The 14,314-nt window shown below is 50.5% G+C and overlaps 1 pseudogene; it reads right to left on the bottom strand.

Annotated features, from left to right (window-relative positions):
* Window positions 1-9,914: 9,914 nt before the first annotated feature.
* LOC101323093 (large ribosomal subunit protein bL32m pseudogene) lies at window positions 9,915-14,265 on the bottom strand (annotated as a pseudogene).
* Between the last annotated feature and the right edge of the window lie 49 nt (window positions 14,266-14,314).

Below are 14,314 nucleotides of genomic sequence, written 5' to 3' on the forward strand. Positions count from 1 at the left end.
GGCCCAGATAGAGGCGGTGACTTTCTCGAGATTGCTACAGGGAGGCGGTGCTGAGCCTGGGCTCTCACCTGCAGATGTGCACATCACGACAAGCACACCTGGAGGGGTTTGACCGAGGAACCCCTGCGCTCTGTACAGGGTTGGAGAAGGAAGGTAAGGTGGCTGAGGGGGAGGCAGTAGAGGAAGGTAGAGGAAGCTCTGAAGCCGGGGAGGAAAGAGAGGGCAGGGAAGAGGGCACTCATCAGGAAGGGTTCAGATGGTGACAGGGCAGCACACTTTCTTCTAGAGGCCAGCATCAGGAGTTCCCTGGTGGCCTAGTGGTTAGGATTCCAGGCTTTCACTGCCGCAGCCCGGGTTCAGTCAATCCCTAGTCGGGGAACTGAGATCCTGAAAGCCGCGTGGCGCGGCCAAAATAAATAAATAAAGCCCGCACCATCATGCACGGTCTGTCTTATTGAACCCTCAAAGGCCAGGCCTACTTAAAATTAAATGTAAGTTAATTAAAATTCAATAAAATTAAAAATTCATTTCCTCGGCTGCACTAGCTACATTTCAGGAGCTACGTGTGGCTGGTGTCTGCTGTACTGGACGGCACAGACAGAACGCGTTTCCATCATGGCAGAAGTGCTGTTCTAGACACTTTACATGTATAATTTCATTTAAATAATATTTTCTGAGAGTGATTAATACATGTTTGTCGTAGAAAATTTGAGGGAACTTCAGTCACAGATGATACCCTCCACCCACTAGTAGCATTTGACATACATCTTTCTAGCCTTTATTTTTCCTTTACAAGAAAATTCAAATAATGCACAGTCGGTGTAAAAAATGCAAACAATATGGGGGCTGGAGAGTAAAAATGTTGTCCCTCCACAGGGGAAAGCGCTGTCAGCAGCTTGGCACGTGTTCCTCCTGAGTCTGAGTTTCCCTCAGCCCCACGGTCTCAGGAACACTGAGGGGCTTCTTTAACCACAGAATCTCTATTTCGCTGGCTCTGCCCTCATCCACCTTCGAGAAGACTTCCGGTCCCTCCCCTTCCACTAACCCGAAGTGCCACAGGCCCGGGACCCTCGCAGTGGCCTCTACTTTGGACCCAGAAGCCCCTCTCTCCTCTTCCCTCACCCAGCCCTGCTCCCTCATCAGGGCCTGGGGAAGGGGCGCTATATCCTGTTACTTCACCCCCGTCATTTCTCCCAGCCATCCTCCAAGGCCACGGCAGAATGGCAGAGTGGTCCAGAGCACGGGCCCTGGGATCAGACAGTCACAGGTTATGTCCCAGCTCTACCACTCATCAGGATTCCCGAGATCCTGCACGATGTATCTGAGCCTCAGTTTTCTCATCTGAACGTTGGAGATAATATCTGCCTCAAACTGTTTGCTGTGAGAGTTAAATGAGATAATAGATGTAACACAGTCTGCATTTCTAGATAATAATTATTGTCATTTTGCAGATGAGAAAACTGAGGCTCAGCGAGACCTAGGTACTTCTCAAGGTCCTGCTGGCAGGAGGTGGCAGGAACCAGGGTTCTAACCTATGCCTGTCTGGCTCCAAAGCCCACGTTGCTGACCCCACAGGGCCATCCCTTTCCTAACCTCGCTCCTACGCTCCAGAACACCTTCATATGGGTCGAAAAAAGCAAAGAAGCAAGGGAGGCAGCAGGAGAACTGTCAGGTGGCTCTAAACCTCAGACTTTTCCCAAGTCAGAGGCCTGCCGGGGCCAGGAGGGCAGCAGTCGCCTGCCACGCAGTCCCCCAGCTTCCCACTGCAGACTGGGCGTCCTGCTGCTTGTGTCTGCTCTCTGCAGGCCTCAGTTTCCCCATGTATATAACAACCCTGACAGTCTGTCATTTTGCACTTCTGTGACCTCCAACCCCGGAAGTCATCAGGGACCCAGAATTGACTGGAGGCAGGAGGCCAGCCCCGCCCCTCAGACCAGACCAGGCCCTGGTGAGGGGCTGACCCACAGTTACCTCACTCTCCCCAGGCTCCCCTGGGGCCCTGAGATGGGGCGCGGTGCTCGACAGGCCTGCTGGGTGAGGGCAGGTTTGGAAGGAGGTTTAGGAAGGGTGTGGCAGGGAGGGTGCGCCTGGCAGGCTCAGGTGAGGTCACTAGAGAGGGGGCACGCCTGCCAGCCTCCTCAGCTGTGCCAGACAGGGCCGGGCAGCTTCCGCCTCAGACCACGTCTCTGGGCTCCTCTGTGGGACCCCCATCCATCGTGAAGTGTGAGTGGAGGTGGACAAACTCCCCTCAACATCCATCCAAGGCCAGCTCACGGGACCTGCCCTGCTGGGTGGTGGGCCAGGAGGGCCCTGAGAGCTGTGAGGACAGGAGTGGGAAACCTGTGTGCAAGCTGTGTGCAAGACAGCAGGGGCCATGGAGGAAGGGGTTTGACCACAGTTGATCCAGGCAGGCAGAGAAGACTCCTTTGTGAAAGCAGGCAGAGGCCACAGGGGCCCAGATCTGGCTTGCTGTTCCCTGCCCTGCCCCTTTTCCCCTCTACAAGACGACACCCATTCTCCCTGAGTCCCAGGGGAGGAATGGTCATTGCCTCTTCTTCCTCTTCTTCTGGGATAGAGCTTAGAAGCTGCAATTTATTCCCTTCCAAAAGACCAAATATGCGGGGTAGTGGGGAGTTCCAGTCCATCCACTCCATGAAGCTCACTGTTAGAAAGTATTTCCTTTTACTAAGTTACTATCTGCCTCCCTATAGAATCCACTAGAGAGCATGTCAAGAATTTAATGTCCACTCCCAGTCTCCATCTACTCTGTAATTCTTTGCTCTGAGCCAAATACCCTCAGTTCTTTTAGTCATTCCTCCTAAGACTGGTTTCAAGACATTTTGACAGCTTGGCCTGTGTCCCCTGGAAATATTTCCATTTATCTGCATTCTTATAGTAACATGGTATCTAGAATGGGACTTGGCCTTCCAGTCCAAATCAGGCCAACATAGAGAATAGTACAGAGCAATCGCCTCCTAGACTTTGGCATGATATAGATCCCATGAGCTCTATTGTCCTGCTGGCCTGCATAGAACTTGGGCTCAGCAAACACCTCCTTGGCGATTTTGGACTCATGTGGCTGTTTAGACATGTCCTTGTTGGGTGGGTACACATAGGTCACTCAGCCTGCATGACTGTTGCCTCCAACGATTCGGAGCCCCCTCGGCCTTCCTGGGTCGGGGTTCCCTGGCAGATGACCCCCAGGGATGAAGCCCAAGGCTCAGGCAGTGGCTCTCAACAGGTCTTCACTTGTCCACTCTCTTGAGGGTCTGATGAAAAGCTCTGCATCATCTTCCCAGAAAATGTACCTTCTCAAAAAACCTACAAATGCCACCAGGACTCCCTGCAGAACATTGGGACCCCAGGTTAGGAATCCCCATGTGGAAGATGATGCCTGAAAAGTAAACTCTGAGACAGCCTCCCTGTTCTAACCATGGGGGGCTCTGGACTCCCACAAAGTAACAGCCTTTCACACCAGTGCTGTGCTTTACAGCTCACAATGTGTGTTCACACATATTGCCTCGGACAGACCCTAGAGTACAGATTATACTTGAACAACTAGGAGGTCAACGTCCACTGACTTGCCCAAGGTCACACAGCCAATCTGGGCAGAGCCAACACTCTCCTTCTCACATGGGGCCTCAGAGGAGCCAACACAGTCTGTCTGACGGTGGGGAAGGCACAACAGAGAAACGGCTGCACTTGGCTGCAGGGGAAATTGGTCCTGACCGCTCCTGACCGTGCCCAGCGGGCTCCTGCTGCAGCTCCAGAGAGACACACCCAGCCTACCCCCGTGCTGAGCTGTGCTTCTAACAGCCTCCCTCCTGGCACAGCAGTGAGGGGCCAAGCTACCAGGCTGCAGCTTGTGAGAGAGGAGAGACAAGGGCAGAAACCAGGCCTGGATCCTGAACCCCAGGAACCCGGGGGGCAGAGAAAGAGCCCCTGGACCTGCCTGTCCCTACAGAGCAGACACCTTACTTGGCAGGAGCATATCCGAGGATAGAATGGGGCTGGAGAGGGGTGGCGGTTGGGATATGGAGCACAACTGAGCGAATGAGGTTTACATACAGGCACCAGACTTGACTGTCTGAAGTCAGTGTTTAAGTTTTCAAGGAATTCTTGCTCCTTAAAAACCCCTCTACTTGACCCAGAAAACTCAGCCTGCAACACGCAGCTCACTCCCTCCATGAAGCTTTCCCCAGTGTCTTGTGTAATGACGGTGCCCCTAGCAGGCTGGAGCTCTGGACTCGACATCCCACCCTGGTCCCTGGCAATAGGGGCTCAATCCATGTTTGTTCAGTAAGCGCTAGACACCAGAAATGAGACTGTCTTTTGTCTCTACCTGTTCTGTTACTTCGAACCGGGTCCCAAACCTCCATGGTCAACGAAGGCCAGCCTGCCTCATACACACACTCGCCCACTTTAACTGGAAGCCAATAATGGCCTTTAGGAACCCTCTCAAGAAGCATCTAACAGGTTTTCCCAGGCTGGGATGGGCTGAGGGAGAAGGTTCAAGACAGAAAACTGTCATTTTTACGTCTTTCCCCAAACTGGGTTATTTTCCTTTGCTCCAAACAGCTGGCGGAGATGTGTGGGCAGAGAAAGGGTCTGGAACTTGGAGTGTCGCTCTGCAGGCATCTGGGTGGTTCTCCACCCTCAGCTGGTTTGCAGCCTGGGCTGGGGCTGGGGGTTGCTAAAGGGAGGGGCCTGGCTTGCAGTGGGTGGGTTGCTGCTCGGGCCTTTGATCATTAACCCTTATCAAAAAGAATTCATGAATTTGTGTTGGTTTTATGCCTCTGTCTCCTCCACCGGACTCTGGAGGGTGGGAACCACATTTATTCAATTCAGAATCCTCAGGGATGGGTACAATGCCAAGTATAGAGTAATGCTAAATACATGTTGAAGGCAAAAAAATAAAATAATTTTTTAAAAAAGCACCAAAACCTCCCTGCTAGTCTTATTTCTGGGGCACCCCTGCCTCTCTTAAAGGAAAGAGCTTCTTAGAGCTTCCCTGTGCTGATGGGAGGAGGGGCCTGTCACTGGCCTCCATTCTAGCTGGAGGTGTGGGCCCTTCTCCCCTGGGCTGCTCCTAAGACTAATTCTTTGTCTCTGTTATTTCTAGCCCCAAACGTGTGTCTTAGGTTTCCTGCCACCTGGCCTGACGGCCCAACCGCCCCAGCTATATCTCTGCACAGCCCCAACCAGACGTGGAGATTCACTCTGGCTTCCTGATAGCTCTCACCCCTATGGCAACCACAACTATTTTTAGCAGAGCTCAGGGGCAGCCGGATGACCTCACTGCCTCATGTTTTTGACATCCTTCAGAGACCTCAGCCCTCCCAACGTTGGGTTTCACTCTCCACTGCTTTTGCTAATCCTCCAGCTGCCTGGGTTTCTTGGAATGAGTCTTGGGCCCAGCTCAGGGAAGACCCTTTGTCCCCTCCCCACCTCCTGGCTGTAACCCCTAGCCCTAAGCATTTAGGGCCCTCAGAACTATTCGTTTTTCTCAAAGCTGTCAGAAATTCTCCATCCTTTCCTGGGTCAGAATCCCAACATCTGACTCAAGTTCTCAGTCTAACCTAAATCTTTCCCGCTGTCAGGGTTGCCAGATTCAGCAAATAAAAATACAGAATACCCAGTTAAATTTGAATTTCACATAAACAACAAATAATTTTTTAGTTCAGCATGTTTTAGGTAATATTACACTAAAAAATTATTCGTTGTATATGTGAAATTCAAATTTAACTGGGAATCCTGCATTTTATCTGGCAACCCTACCTGCTGTATTCCTTCTCAGTAGAGCAGCAGTTATTAAATGTTTTGGTCTCAGGAGCCCTTTATACTCTAAAAACTTATTGAGGACACTCAAAGAGCATTTATGTGGGTGAACTGGCGTTTATCATATTAGAAATTAAAACATAAATTAAAAAATATTTATTAATTTATTTTAAAATAAGTTTTAAAAAGTGACAGTAATAACTCATTACACATTTACATATATAAAACATTTTTACAAAAACTTGCTATATTTTCCAAAACAAACAAACAAAAAATAGTGAGAAGAGTGGCATTGTTCTACATGTTTTGCAAATGTTTTTAATATTTGGCTTAATGAAAAAGAGACAGATTCTTTTCTTTAAAATTAAAAAATTTAATGGTGGTAACAAAATACATAACATAAAATTTACCATCCGAACTGTTTTAAGTGTGTAGTTTGATTGTATTAAGTATGTTCACATTGCCGTGCAGAGTTGGATTCTTATGTCTCCTTCAGCATCCGGTCTGTTATAATATCACACACCATGAAGCTTCTGGAAAATTCCACTGTGCACTCATGAGAGAATGAAAGTAAAAAGGCAAATGATGTTTTCATATTATGATGAAAACAGTGTTGACCTTGTTTTCGTCTGAAAGGACTTGGGGAACCCCCAGGGGTCCCTGACCACGCTTTGAGAGCTGGTGCTCTAGAGCAACACCAGAGACTTCAGTGCTGACCGGTAGCAGCAGCCTTGCCCCTGACATTGATTTGGGGTGGGTGTATGACACACTGCACACATAATCTAATGTGACTCCAAGCTGGTTCTTATTTCCGAGATAGGTAGTGGGGGTGGGAGGAGGCTGAGGCCGGATCTCGTCTAGTGCCTTAGCAGGGATGGAAAAAATGGGTCTAGAAAGACTCGGACCCAAGGGCCCTAGGGGTGGCACACAAGTTATGAAGTGGACCAAGCTGACTCAGAGAGAGAGTTACAATTCTGCCTCATCTTGAGGCTCTGAGAGGCTCTAAAGAAGGCAAACTCCTCCAGGCAGCGAGAAAAGAATGGATGGGCTGCTGGGGACAGGGTCAAAGAACCAGTGTGCTCGCTGCCCCAACCGGCCCCAGCCATAGCTGGCAAGGAGGGAGCTAACCACCTTACTCCCCCGTCCCTCCCTGGTGTTCATCTGCTCGGTCTGACCCTCTCTCTCATTTCCTGCCACGGCTAGTGGTTGTGAGGAAGGACAGCTGGGCCCTCGCATTTCAACTGAGTGGACGCAAGTGAGACCCTGCCTTGGGGCCTAGACACCTGGAGACTTTAGTTAGTGGGGGGCTTATTCATTTACTGACCAATCTAGTGACAAAAGAGTGGGGACCCAAAACAGCCAGTGGTCCATCTCTCATCCACACAAGTGGTCCCATTACTACCAAGTCCAATAGAACATGAGCAGACTACACATGTTTTGTACCAGACATACGCCCTGAGCACACTCACCTCTGGGCTGTTCACGATCATCCTGTAGATGTTATTTTATAGCTTCAACTTTATTATATACAAATTCCTTGAGGGAGGGAACCATGCCTTTATTGCTTCCGTATTTTCCACAGCACCTAGAACAAAGTAAGGTCTCCATACACATTGATGGGTTTACTAGGGGAGGGCTTTTCACTGATTCAACTATCAGATTCCCATTTCTAAGGCGCTGGGCCAGGAGAGCAGGTGGAGGCCCTTTATTAAACACTTATTGAGTACCTTCTCCCACTCCTTAGTTTCTTCGGGGAGGTGTTGCTTACAAAGCACATTGATGAGTCATCCAGTTTAATCCTTGGGGAAACAGGACTGGTGTGAGTGTACTGTGAAAGGGGCTCTCTAAGTGACTGCCCTGTGTTCTGCCTAAAGGAGGAATGTGCTAAGCCAGGAGCTTGTCTCTGGGGCAACAAATACATGTGTGGGATGTCCTCCAGAGCTGTACGGGGGAAGCGCGTCCTGAGCACGGCCACCTGGTGCGTCCTGGCTGAGAGGCTGGTACTCCACGAAGACCCTTCATGGCCACAGCGTTCCCTGCCCAGCTCCTGTGCTGCCCGAGTAACCGTCCCACTGAGTCTCGGCTTCCCCTCGTGTGAAATGGCCAACAGACGGCGAACGTGCTCATCAGCAAACCCGAGTGTCTGGTGGGTTTCACAGCAGTTCTATTTTTCATTATAAATCAGCAAATTGGCATTCTGGCTGTGTCTGTTCGTCTCCTGGAGGTTTGTGAGTCTGCCCCCTAGTCTCCTGGGCCTGTTGCAAGCAAGGTTTCTGAGGAGCCACGGGAGGCCCAGACCCTGAATTGTGAAAGGATCTCAAGGGAGACCTGGCCACTGTGTGAGGTTCTGAGGAGGAGACAGCCAGCTCTCCCCAGGTGCCACCTGGTCGATGGCTTTTCCATTCACAGAGAACTGAGCACTGGGCTGGGAGGCAGAGCAAGCCAGGGGTCCCTTAATAGAGGGGGGGCTCCATGCCAGCGGCTGGTCTGCTACCAACCAGGGGCCCACCTGCTTGATGGGCACAGCCAAGGATCAGGAAGACACTGCAGGCCAGGCTGGAGGGTGATTCAGAATGCAGCCAGGGAACTTTAAAAGGTCACAGCACCCTTTCCCCGGGGTCTGGGTGAGGCATGTGGTCAGCCCTGCTGGGATAGCTGAGAGCCTGTGCTGTCCAGAGCCCGGGTCAGCACCGCCTGGAGCTGCATTCTCCTAGGAGGGGAAAGCAGTGAGGAGTAGGGAGGGGGTGGTGTTGGCTGGGCCCTCGTTTCCGCCCGGAAATGGGATTTTGGCCTCTTGGGCTGGGAAAATCCTGGCCGGCACTGTCTGTTTATCAGGGAAGCTGAGTCAGTCTCCTATCTCCTAAAAAACTGCTGTTTCTAGAATTTCATTGGTCAGTACCTCTCCCAACGCCTTCCTTTTCTCTGGGGAATTCCTTTGGGGGCGGGGGACAGTGGGGAGAAATTGGCTCTTTCCTAGAGACTGAGACCTGAAATCAGAGTTTTTGCCCATTTATGGACTTAAAGCCCCCCTCCCCAACCCTAGGATGACTCATTCTCCCAACATGACCTAAATGACCCCAGAGGGGAAAAGGTGAAATTGAGAAGGTGGGATTAGCTGGGGGAGAGGACTGGTGCCTGGAGTGAGGAGGGAAGAGCCTGAAAAGCATGGGGAATTCTTCCGAGAAACAATCAGTGATGGGAGCATTTTAGAGCCAAAAGGAGGCAGAATAAGAGTAAGAGAGGGAGAAAGAGAAAGAGGTTTGTATCCCAGAGAGAAGCTGTGTGCCCAGTGGCATAAAATTCCTCTAAAGGCAGCAGCTCTGTAGAGGCAAGTTAAGGCTCTCACCTGGAGTCAGTTCTCAAACTTCGGTGTCATCAGAACCAATCACCAGGCCTGTTAAAAATGCAGATCCCCAGGCCCCCTGTGGGCTGCGCTCAAGCTCCCCAGTGATCTGAAGCAGGAAGCTCTGAAACACAGGAAGAGAACTGGGAATCCGGGAGCCGGCTTCTTCTCTGGGGCCTGGGATGTACAAGGCAACTCCCATCCCCTCTGCCAGTGTCAGAGGCAGAGCCCTGGCCCAAGAGTGACATTTCCCATGTTCTTATAAAACCTGTAAAAGCCTTAGAAGATGCACAGCCGTAAAGTTTCAGAGCGGGAGGGTCTTGAGAAGTCTTTTAGTACAGCCCTCTCGTACAGGAAGACTCAGTTCTACAACGGACCGTTCCTCCCCAACCCGCCCCCCAGCCTTCTCCCAAGGATGGGAGAAGCCCCGTTGTCTTCCTCAGGAGGAGAAAGCCAGTGGCAAACAGGCAGAACTCCCTCCCCAGCTCAGCAACACCCACCTCCCCCGCTGTCAAGGCTGTCAAGCTTTCACCAACAACTGATCAGCTATACAAATAACTGCTTTCCTATTCAATAAAATCCTAGAACCTTTAGAACTCAGGGACTTCAGAGATCAACTAAGGTGATTTTCCACCCAAAGCGGAAATTCTTTCCTAGCAACAACTCCTAAATCTCTATCTCCAACTCACATCTCTTTCCCAAATTCCAGACTCCTTATACCTCTTATCGCCGCTGGAGGTCGAAGTGCTCCCTAGCTTCCCCCACCCCCCTCCACCTGCCACCTTTCCCACTCGAATAGTGGACGCAACATCCCTCCAGTCCTGCAGGCCACCCCCACCCCCTGGCTATTCTCAACAAGCAGCCAGAGGAATTAACAAAAAACATCCTTCGTCCGATTACACCATTCCTTTTGCTCAAAACCTCCCACTGGCTCCCCATTTCACTCAGAAAAAAACCATAACCTGTGTAATGGTTCACAAGGCCCTAGGTGCTCTACTGCTCGACCCCTGCTTCCTATCTTGACCCTCTCTCTGTTACTTTCTCCTTCACTCACTCTGTTCCAGCCTCAATGGCTCTTTTGTTTTAAAGTGCTATACAAAGGCAATTTTAATTTGCTGAAACAAACAAACAAAAAACCAAACAGAACGAACTTTTTCTTACTGCTACATCTACCATCTTAAAAGAGCGATACCCAGAATTTAAATAACCTATTTTCAGGTGTTACTTAAACAAAAGCATTTGTGTAAGTATTCTTGTAAGCAAAACCAGTGGCAAACAAAACCAGAGCCCAGACGCATAATTCTGGCTATGAATTTTAAATTAGGTTTTATTTTTCTGTCCTGAAAATTCTGTGTACTAAAACTTCATAGTATAATAGAAACAGACACATAAATCCATTGAGCCTCTGCATAAACGAACATTTTCAGACTTTACTCCTGATGCATTCTTCAAATTACCCGCAAAAAAACTAACTGCTTATAGAGAATGCTTTAGGCTATGCTGATGATTTAAAAACAAGCACACAACCAACATAAAAACAAAGCATCTTCCTCTTTTTCAGGAGAAACGTCTTATGTGAAGTTATCCTCTCGAAACATGTTTGGTGTCAATTCTGGGTGAACCAGGATGGCCACTTCCGTTCTCTCTCAATGATCCTCTTACCCTGATCTTGCTCGGAGGGTGTCTCCCCCAAGTACAGCACCATGATCTCCATGGTAGGAGCCTTGAAAGGGGCTCCCTCTTGCTTCCCTATCTGTCCTCTGATTTCCTCTGTCTCTTTACACACCTTCTCATAGCAATAGGCACAGAGGACGTGTTTCTGTTTCAGGTGACCGCATTCAGGACAAACGTCTATATTGTTCTTAACTTTAATAAGCTTATGAGGGTTTCTTCTCCTACACCTGTTAACTTCAATGCTGCGTCTGTCTTTGGGAGCTGCCATCCAAAAGATGCTCTCCAAAAAACTGGAAATCTCCTTCCTTCCATTGGTATCATTTGCTGGTTCTGTAAATATAGCTGGACCTTGGACCGCTAATGCTGGTCCCCATTGAGGACTGGGAAAGCCTGGCCAGCTCTGCCGCAGTTTCCGCTGCAGTTGCTCCCAACAGTTCCGGAGGAGTCCCTGGGCTGCGGGGCCACGGCGGAACCATTAGCATAGGCATGGCAGGTGCCGTGTTGCTCGCCCTAAAGCCTCAATGGCTGTTTTAGAACTAGCCTGACCTGCTCCCACTTAAGGCATTTCTATTGTCTGTTCCCTCCACCTGGAACACTGTTCCCTCAAATATCTATGTGGTTAGCACCTCCCTCCTTCAGGTCTTTGCACAAATGCCACCTTCTCGATGAGCCCTTCTCTGATCACCCCAATTTAAAACGTTATTCCCTGTCCCCTTCCCATTCTCCTCATATGCTTATGACCTGTTAATATACTATATAATTCACCTATTTATTATATCTATTGCGTTGTCTATCTTCCTCCACTAGAATGGAAACCCCGTAAGGGTAGAGATTTTTGTCCGTTTTGTATACAAATGTATCCCCCCAACCCCAGTCTCCTCTTAAAAACGCCCAGGCTCCTCAGCTCGCCCTTTGTCCTGGCTTCATCACAGTCCAGACATGCTCTGGCTGTCAGTGAGTCTCTGGATTCTGGCTTGCAGAGCTGAGCAGAAGCTCTAGTGGGATGTGGGCGCTGTGCCATGCAGGGGACTGTTGCATCGCCATTTCCCCTTCCCACCAGCCCATCAGAAGGTCCAAGGCAGCCTGACTGGGATGGGGTCTGGGGAGAAGGGAAGGGCTCCTCCTGACATGCCTGCTGTGGGGGTCTCCCCGCTCCGCGCAGAGGAGCCTCGGTACTACCCAGTGAGGGGGCTTCCACTCAGGGACAGCCTGGATGGACTTGCCCCAGGAAAGGGCTGAGGCTAAGGTGAGAATTCTGACCAAGACTTTCTTGCCTTGGTCTCTGAAGGCCCTTTCCTGTCTCCCCAAGTTGCCCCCGGTGGTTGTCTGGGTTATTCACATTCCAGAAGCACTGATGTGGCACTAAATATTCCTAGGGCTGCAGCCTTCCCCCCTGGGGCCCAGAGTCATCTCTTTGAGCCTGCTTTCTGGAATGCTTTTGGTATGAAACATCCTGGCAAGTGAGGGGAAGCATCCTGGCAAGTGAGGGGAAGGAAACTCCGTGCAAATGGAATCCCCCGAGCCTGGGTCTCTAGGGGCTGGAGTAATAGACATTCTCTTCCCACCCAGAGTCTCTTTCCCCAGCGGGCTTCTGCCACATCCATCCCCTCTCCTGCCCACCCCTCCCAGCCCCTGGCTTGGAAGAGGTTAAGCAAACAGACCTCAAAGAGGACAAAGATCTCAGGACCAAGTACCTTTGTGTCCCCTCCTCTTCCTAGAAATCCGCCCCACCAGCAGTGTTAGTAGGATGGGCTGCAGGGGCTTGGCGTCCCTTCTCTCCTCCTGTCCCGTCTCCCCACTCTAGCTTCTCCGTGTTCTCACTCACCCTCTATTTCCCAGCTCCCTTTTGGGGCTTTGGAGGTAAGGGGAAGGCATCTGGGGCAGAAGGAATTGCCATACTCCTTGTGCCTGGACAAGAGTGTGGCATGTAATAGTGTCTCAATAAGTATTTGTAGTTCCATTCACTGATATTCTCCCAACTCTCCAAACCCAATCTAGTTTAAATGAGCCCCCCCCACGTCGCCCACTCCGCTAAGATTTGGCATCCCTCAGACCTGGATTTGAGTTGAGTTTTCCCACCTGCTAACTAGGCAAGTTACTTTATGTTTTTGAGTCTCAATTTCTTCCTCTGTGACCCGAGAATGATAAAAATTTTGCCGAACTAACAAGGCTTTCCTGGGCATTACATAACATATCAAGTGTTTGATACATAAGCACTTAAAAAATGGTAGCCCTGTTACCTCCTAAGTTGCAATTCTTCTCTCTCATCATCCCAACTCCCCTTCTACATTCTCTGAACTAAAAATTTTTCTGTTGAATTTTACTTATTTTTATGCATGCTGGCTTGCTGTTCAGTGTGCAACCTCTCTGAGGTTAGGATCTTATGCGTTGCACCAGAAACAGAGCAATTACCTGTATCTTCCACGGAGCTAGCTTAGCACACAATAGGGCTTGATTCCTGAGTCAATGAATAAATGAAAACAGTTAACTCCACATCTGAACTCTATGCTTCTTGGGTAAAGACCCTCCCTTATATTTCTCCTGTGTCTACCCACAGTCTAGCCCAGAGCTCCAGCACTCAGTTGGACCTGCCTTGTTTTCAAGTGGTGGAGCCTCGGGGCTGGAAGAGCTTTGAAAAGTCTCCATGAAAAGGCTGGAGGTGGGAACCCCATCACCAGGAGACGTGGAGCCTTTTCAAAATTATCAGACTGAAATACCCCATCTGTAGCCTAAACGGTTTCTTGTTTACTCTCCCATCCTGATCCCATAGTTGCCTGGCCTCCCCACTTCTTCCCCAGACTCAGCAACTTTGCCAGCTCCCCAGATGCAGGGAGGGGGAGGGCAGTGCAGATGCTCCAAAGCGGCAGGCACCGAAGGCCGGCAGGAGGGCAGGTGTACGGGGAGCAGACTGTTTGGGGGCCTGCGAACACCAGAGCCGGGGGAGGTATGGGGGAGGGAGCCTGCTTGAAGCTGGAGCCAGCCGGCTGCCTGCCTGCACTTTGTCCTTATCCTCCCTTTCATCCTAGCCCTCAGAGCCTGGGAGTTTCTCAATGGAGCGGGAGTCCGGGGAATGCTCTGCAGGGGGTGGAGAGGGACGGCCAACGAGGGGGGCATTCCAAGCATTCTTTACTTCCTCTAAGAGTCAGGCGGTTGGGGGGTGGAGTGGGGAGCAGCTGCCTGCACTGGAGGGAAAGGGATTTCTTTGGAGGGAGAGAATAAAGGCGGTGGAGGTGCCTACAAGCAGCAGGGGACGGAGCTAGATGGGAGAGGGATGGGAGAGGAGGGGGAAGGGTGGGGGCAGGGCTGTATAATCTGCCAAACCCAGTTCTTTAGTGCTAAATGCAGGAGGAGCGAATTGGGACCCTTAGCCCAGGGCACCCTCCCCGCTGGGTGTTTACAAGGGCAGAACCGCTGATGGAGGTGTGACAGGGAGTCCTTTGGAGCTAAGAGCTCGGTTTTTGGTGTTTTGTTTTTATGAAGCAGGTTCTCTTTTTTCCATCTGTGAGAGTCCAAGGGAGT

This window comes from Tursiops truncatus, chromosome 1 (assembly GCF_011762595.2).
Source record: "Tursiops truncatus isolate mTurTru1 chromosome 1, mTurTru1.mat.Y, whole genome shotgun sequence".
NCBI lineage: Eukaryota > Metazoa > Chordata > Mammalia > Artiodactyla > Delphinidae > Tursiops > Tursiops truncatus.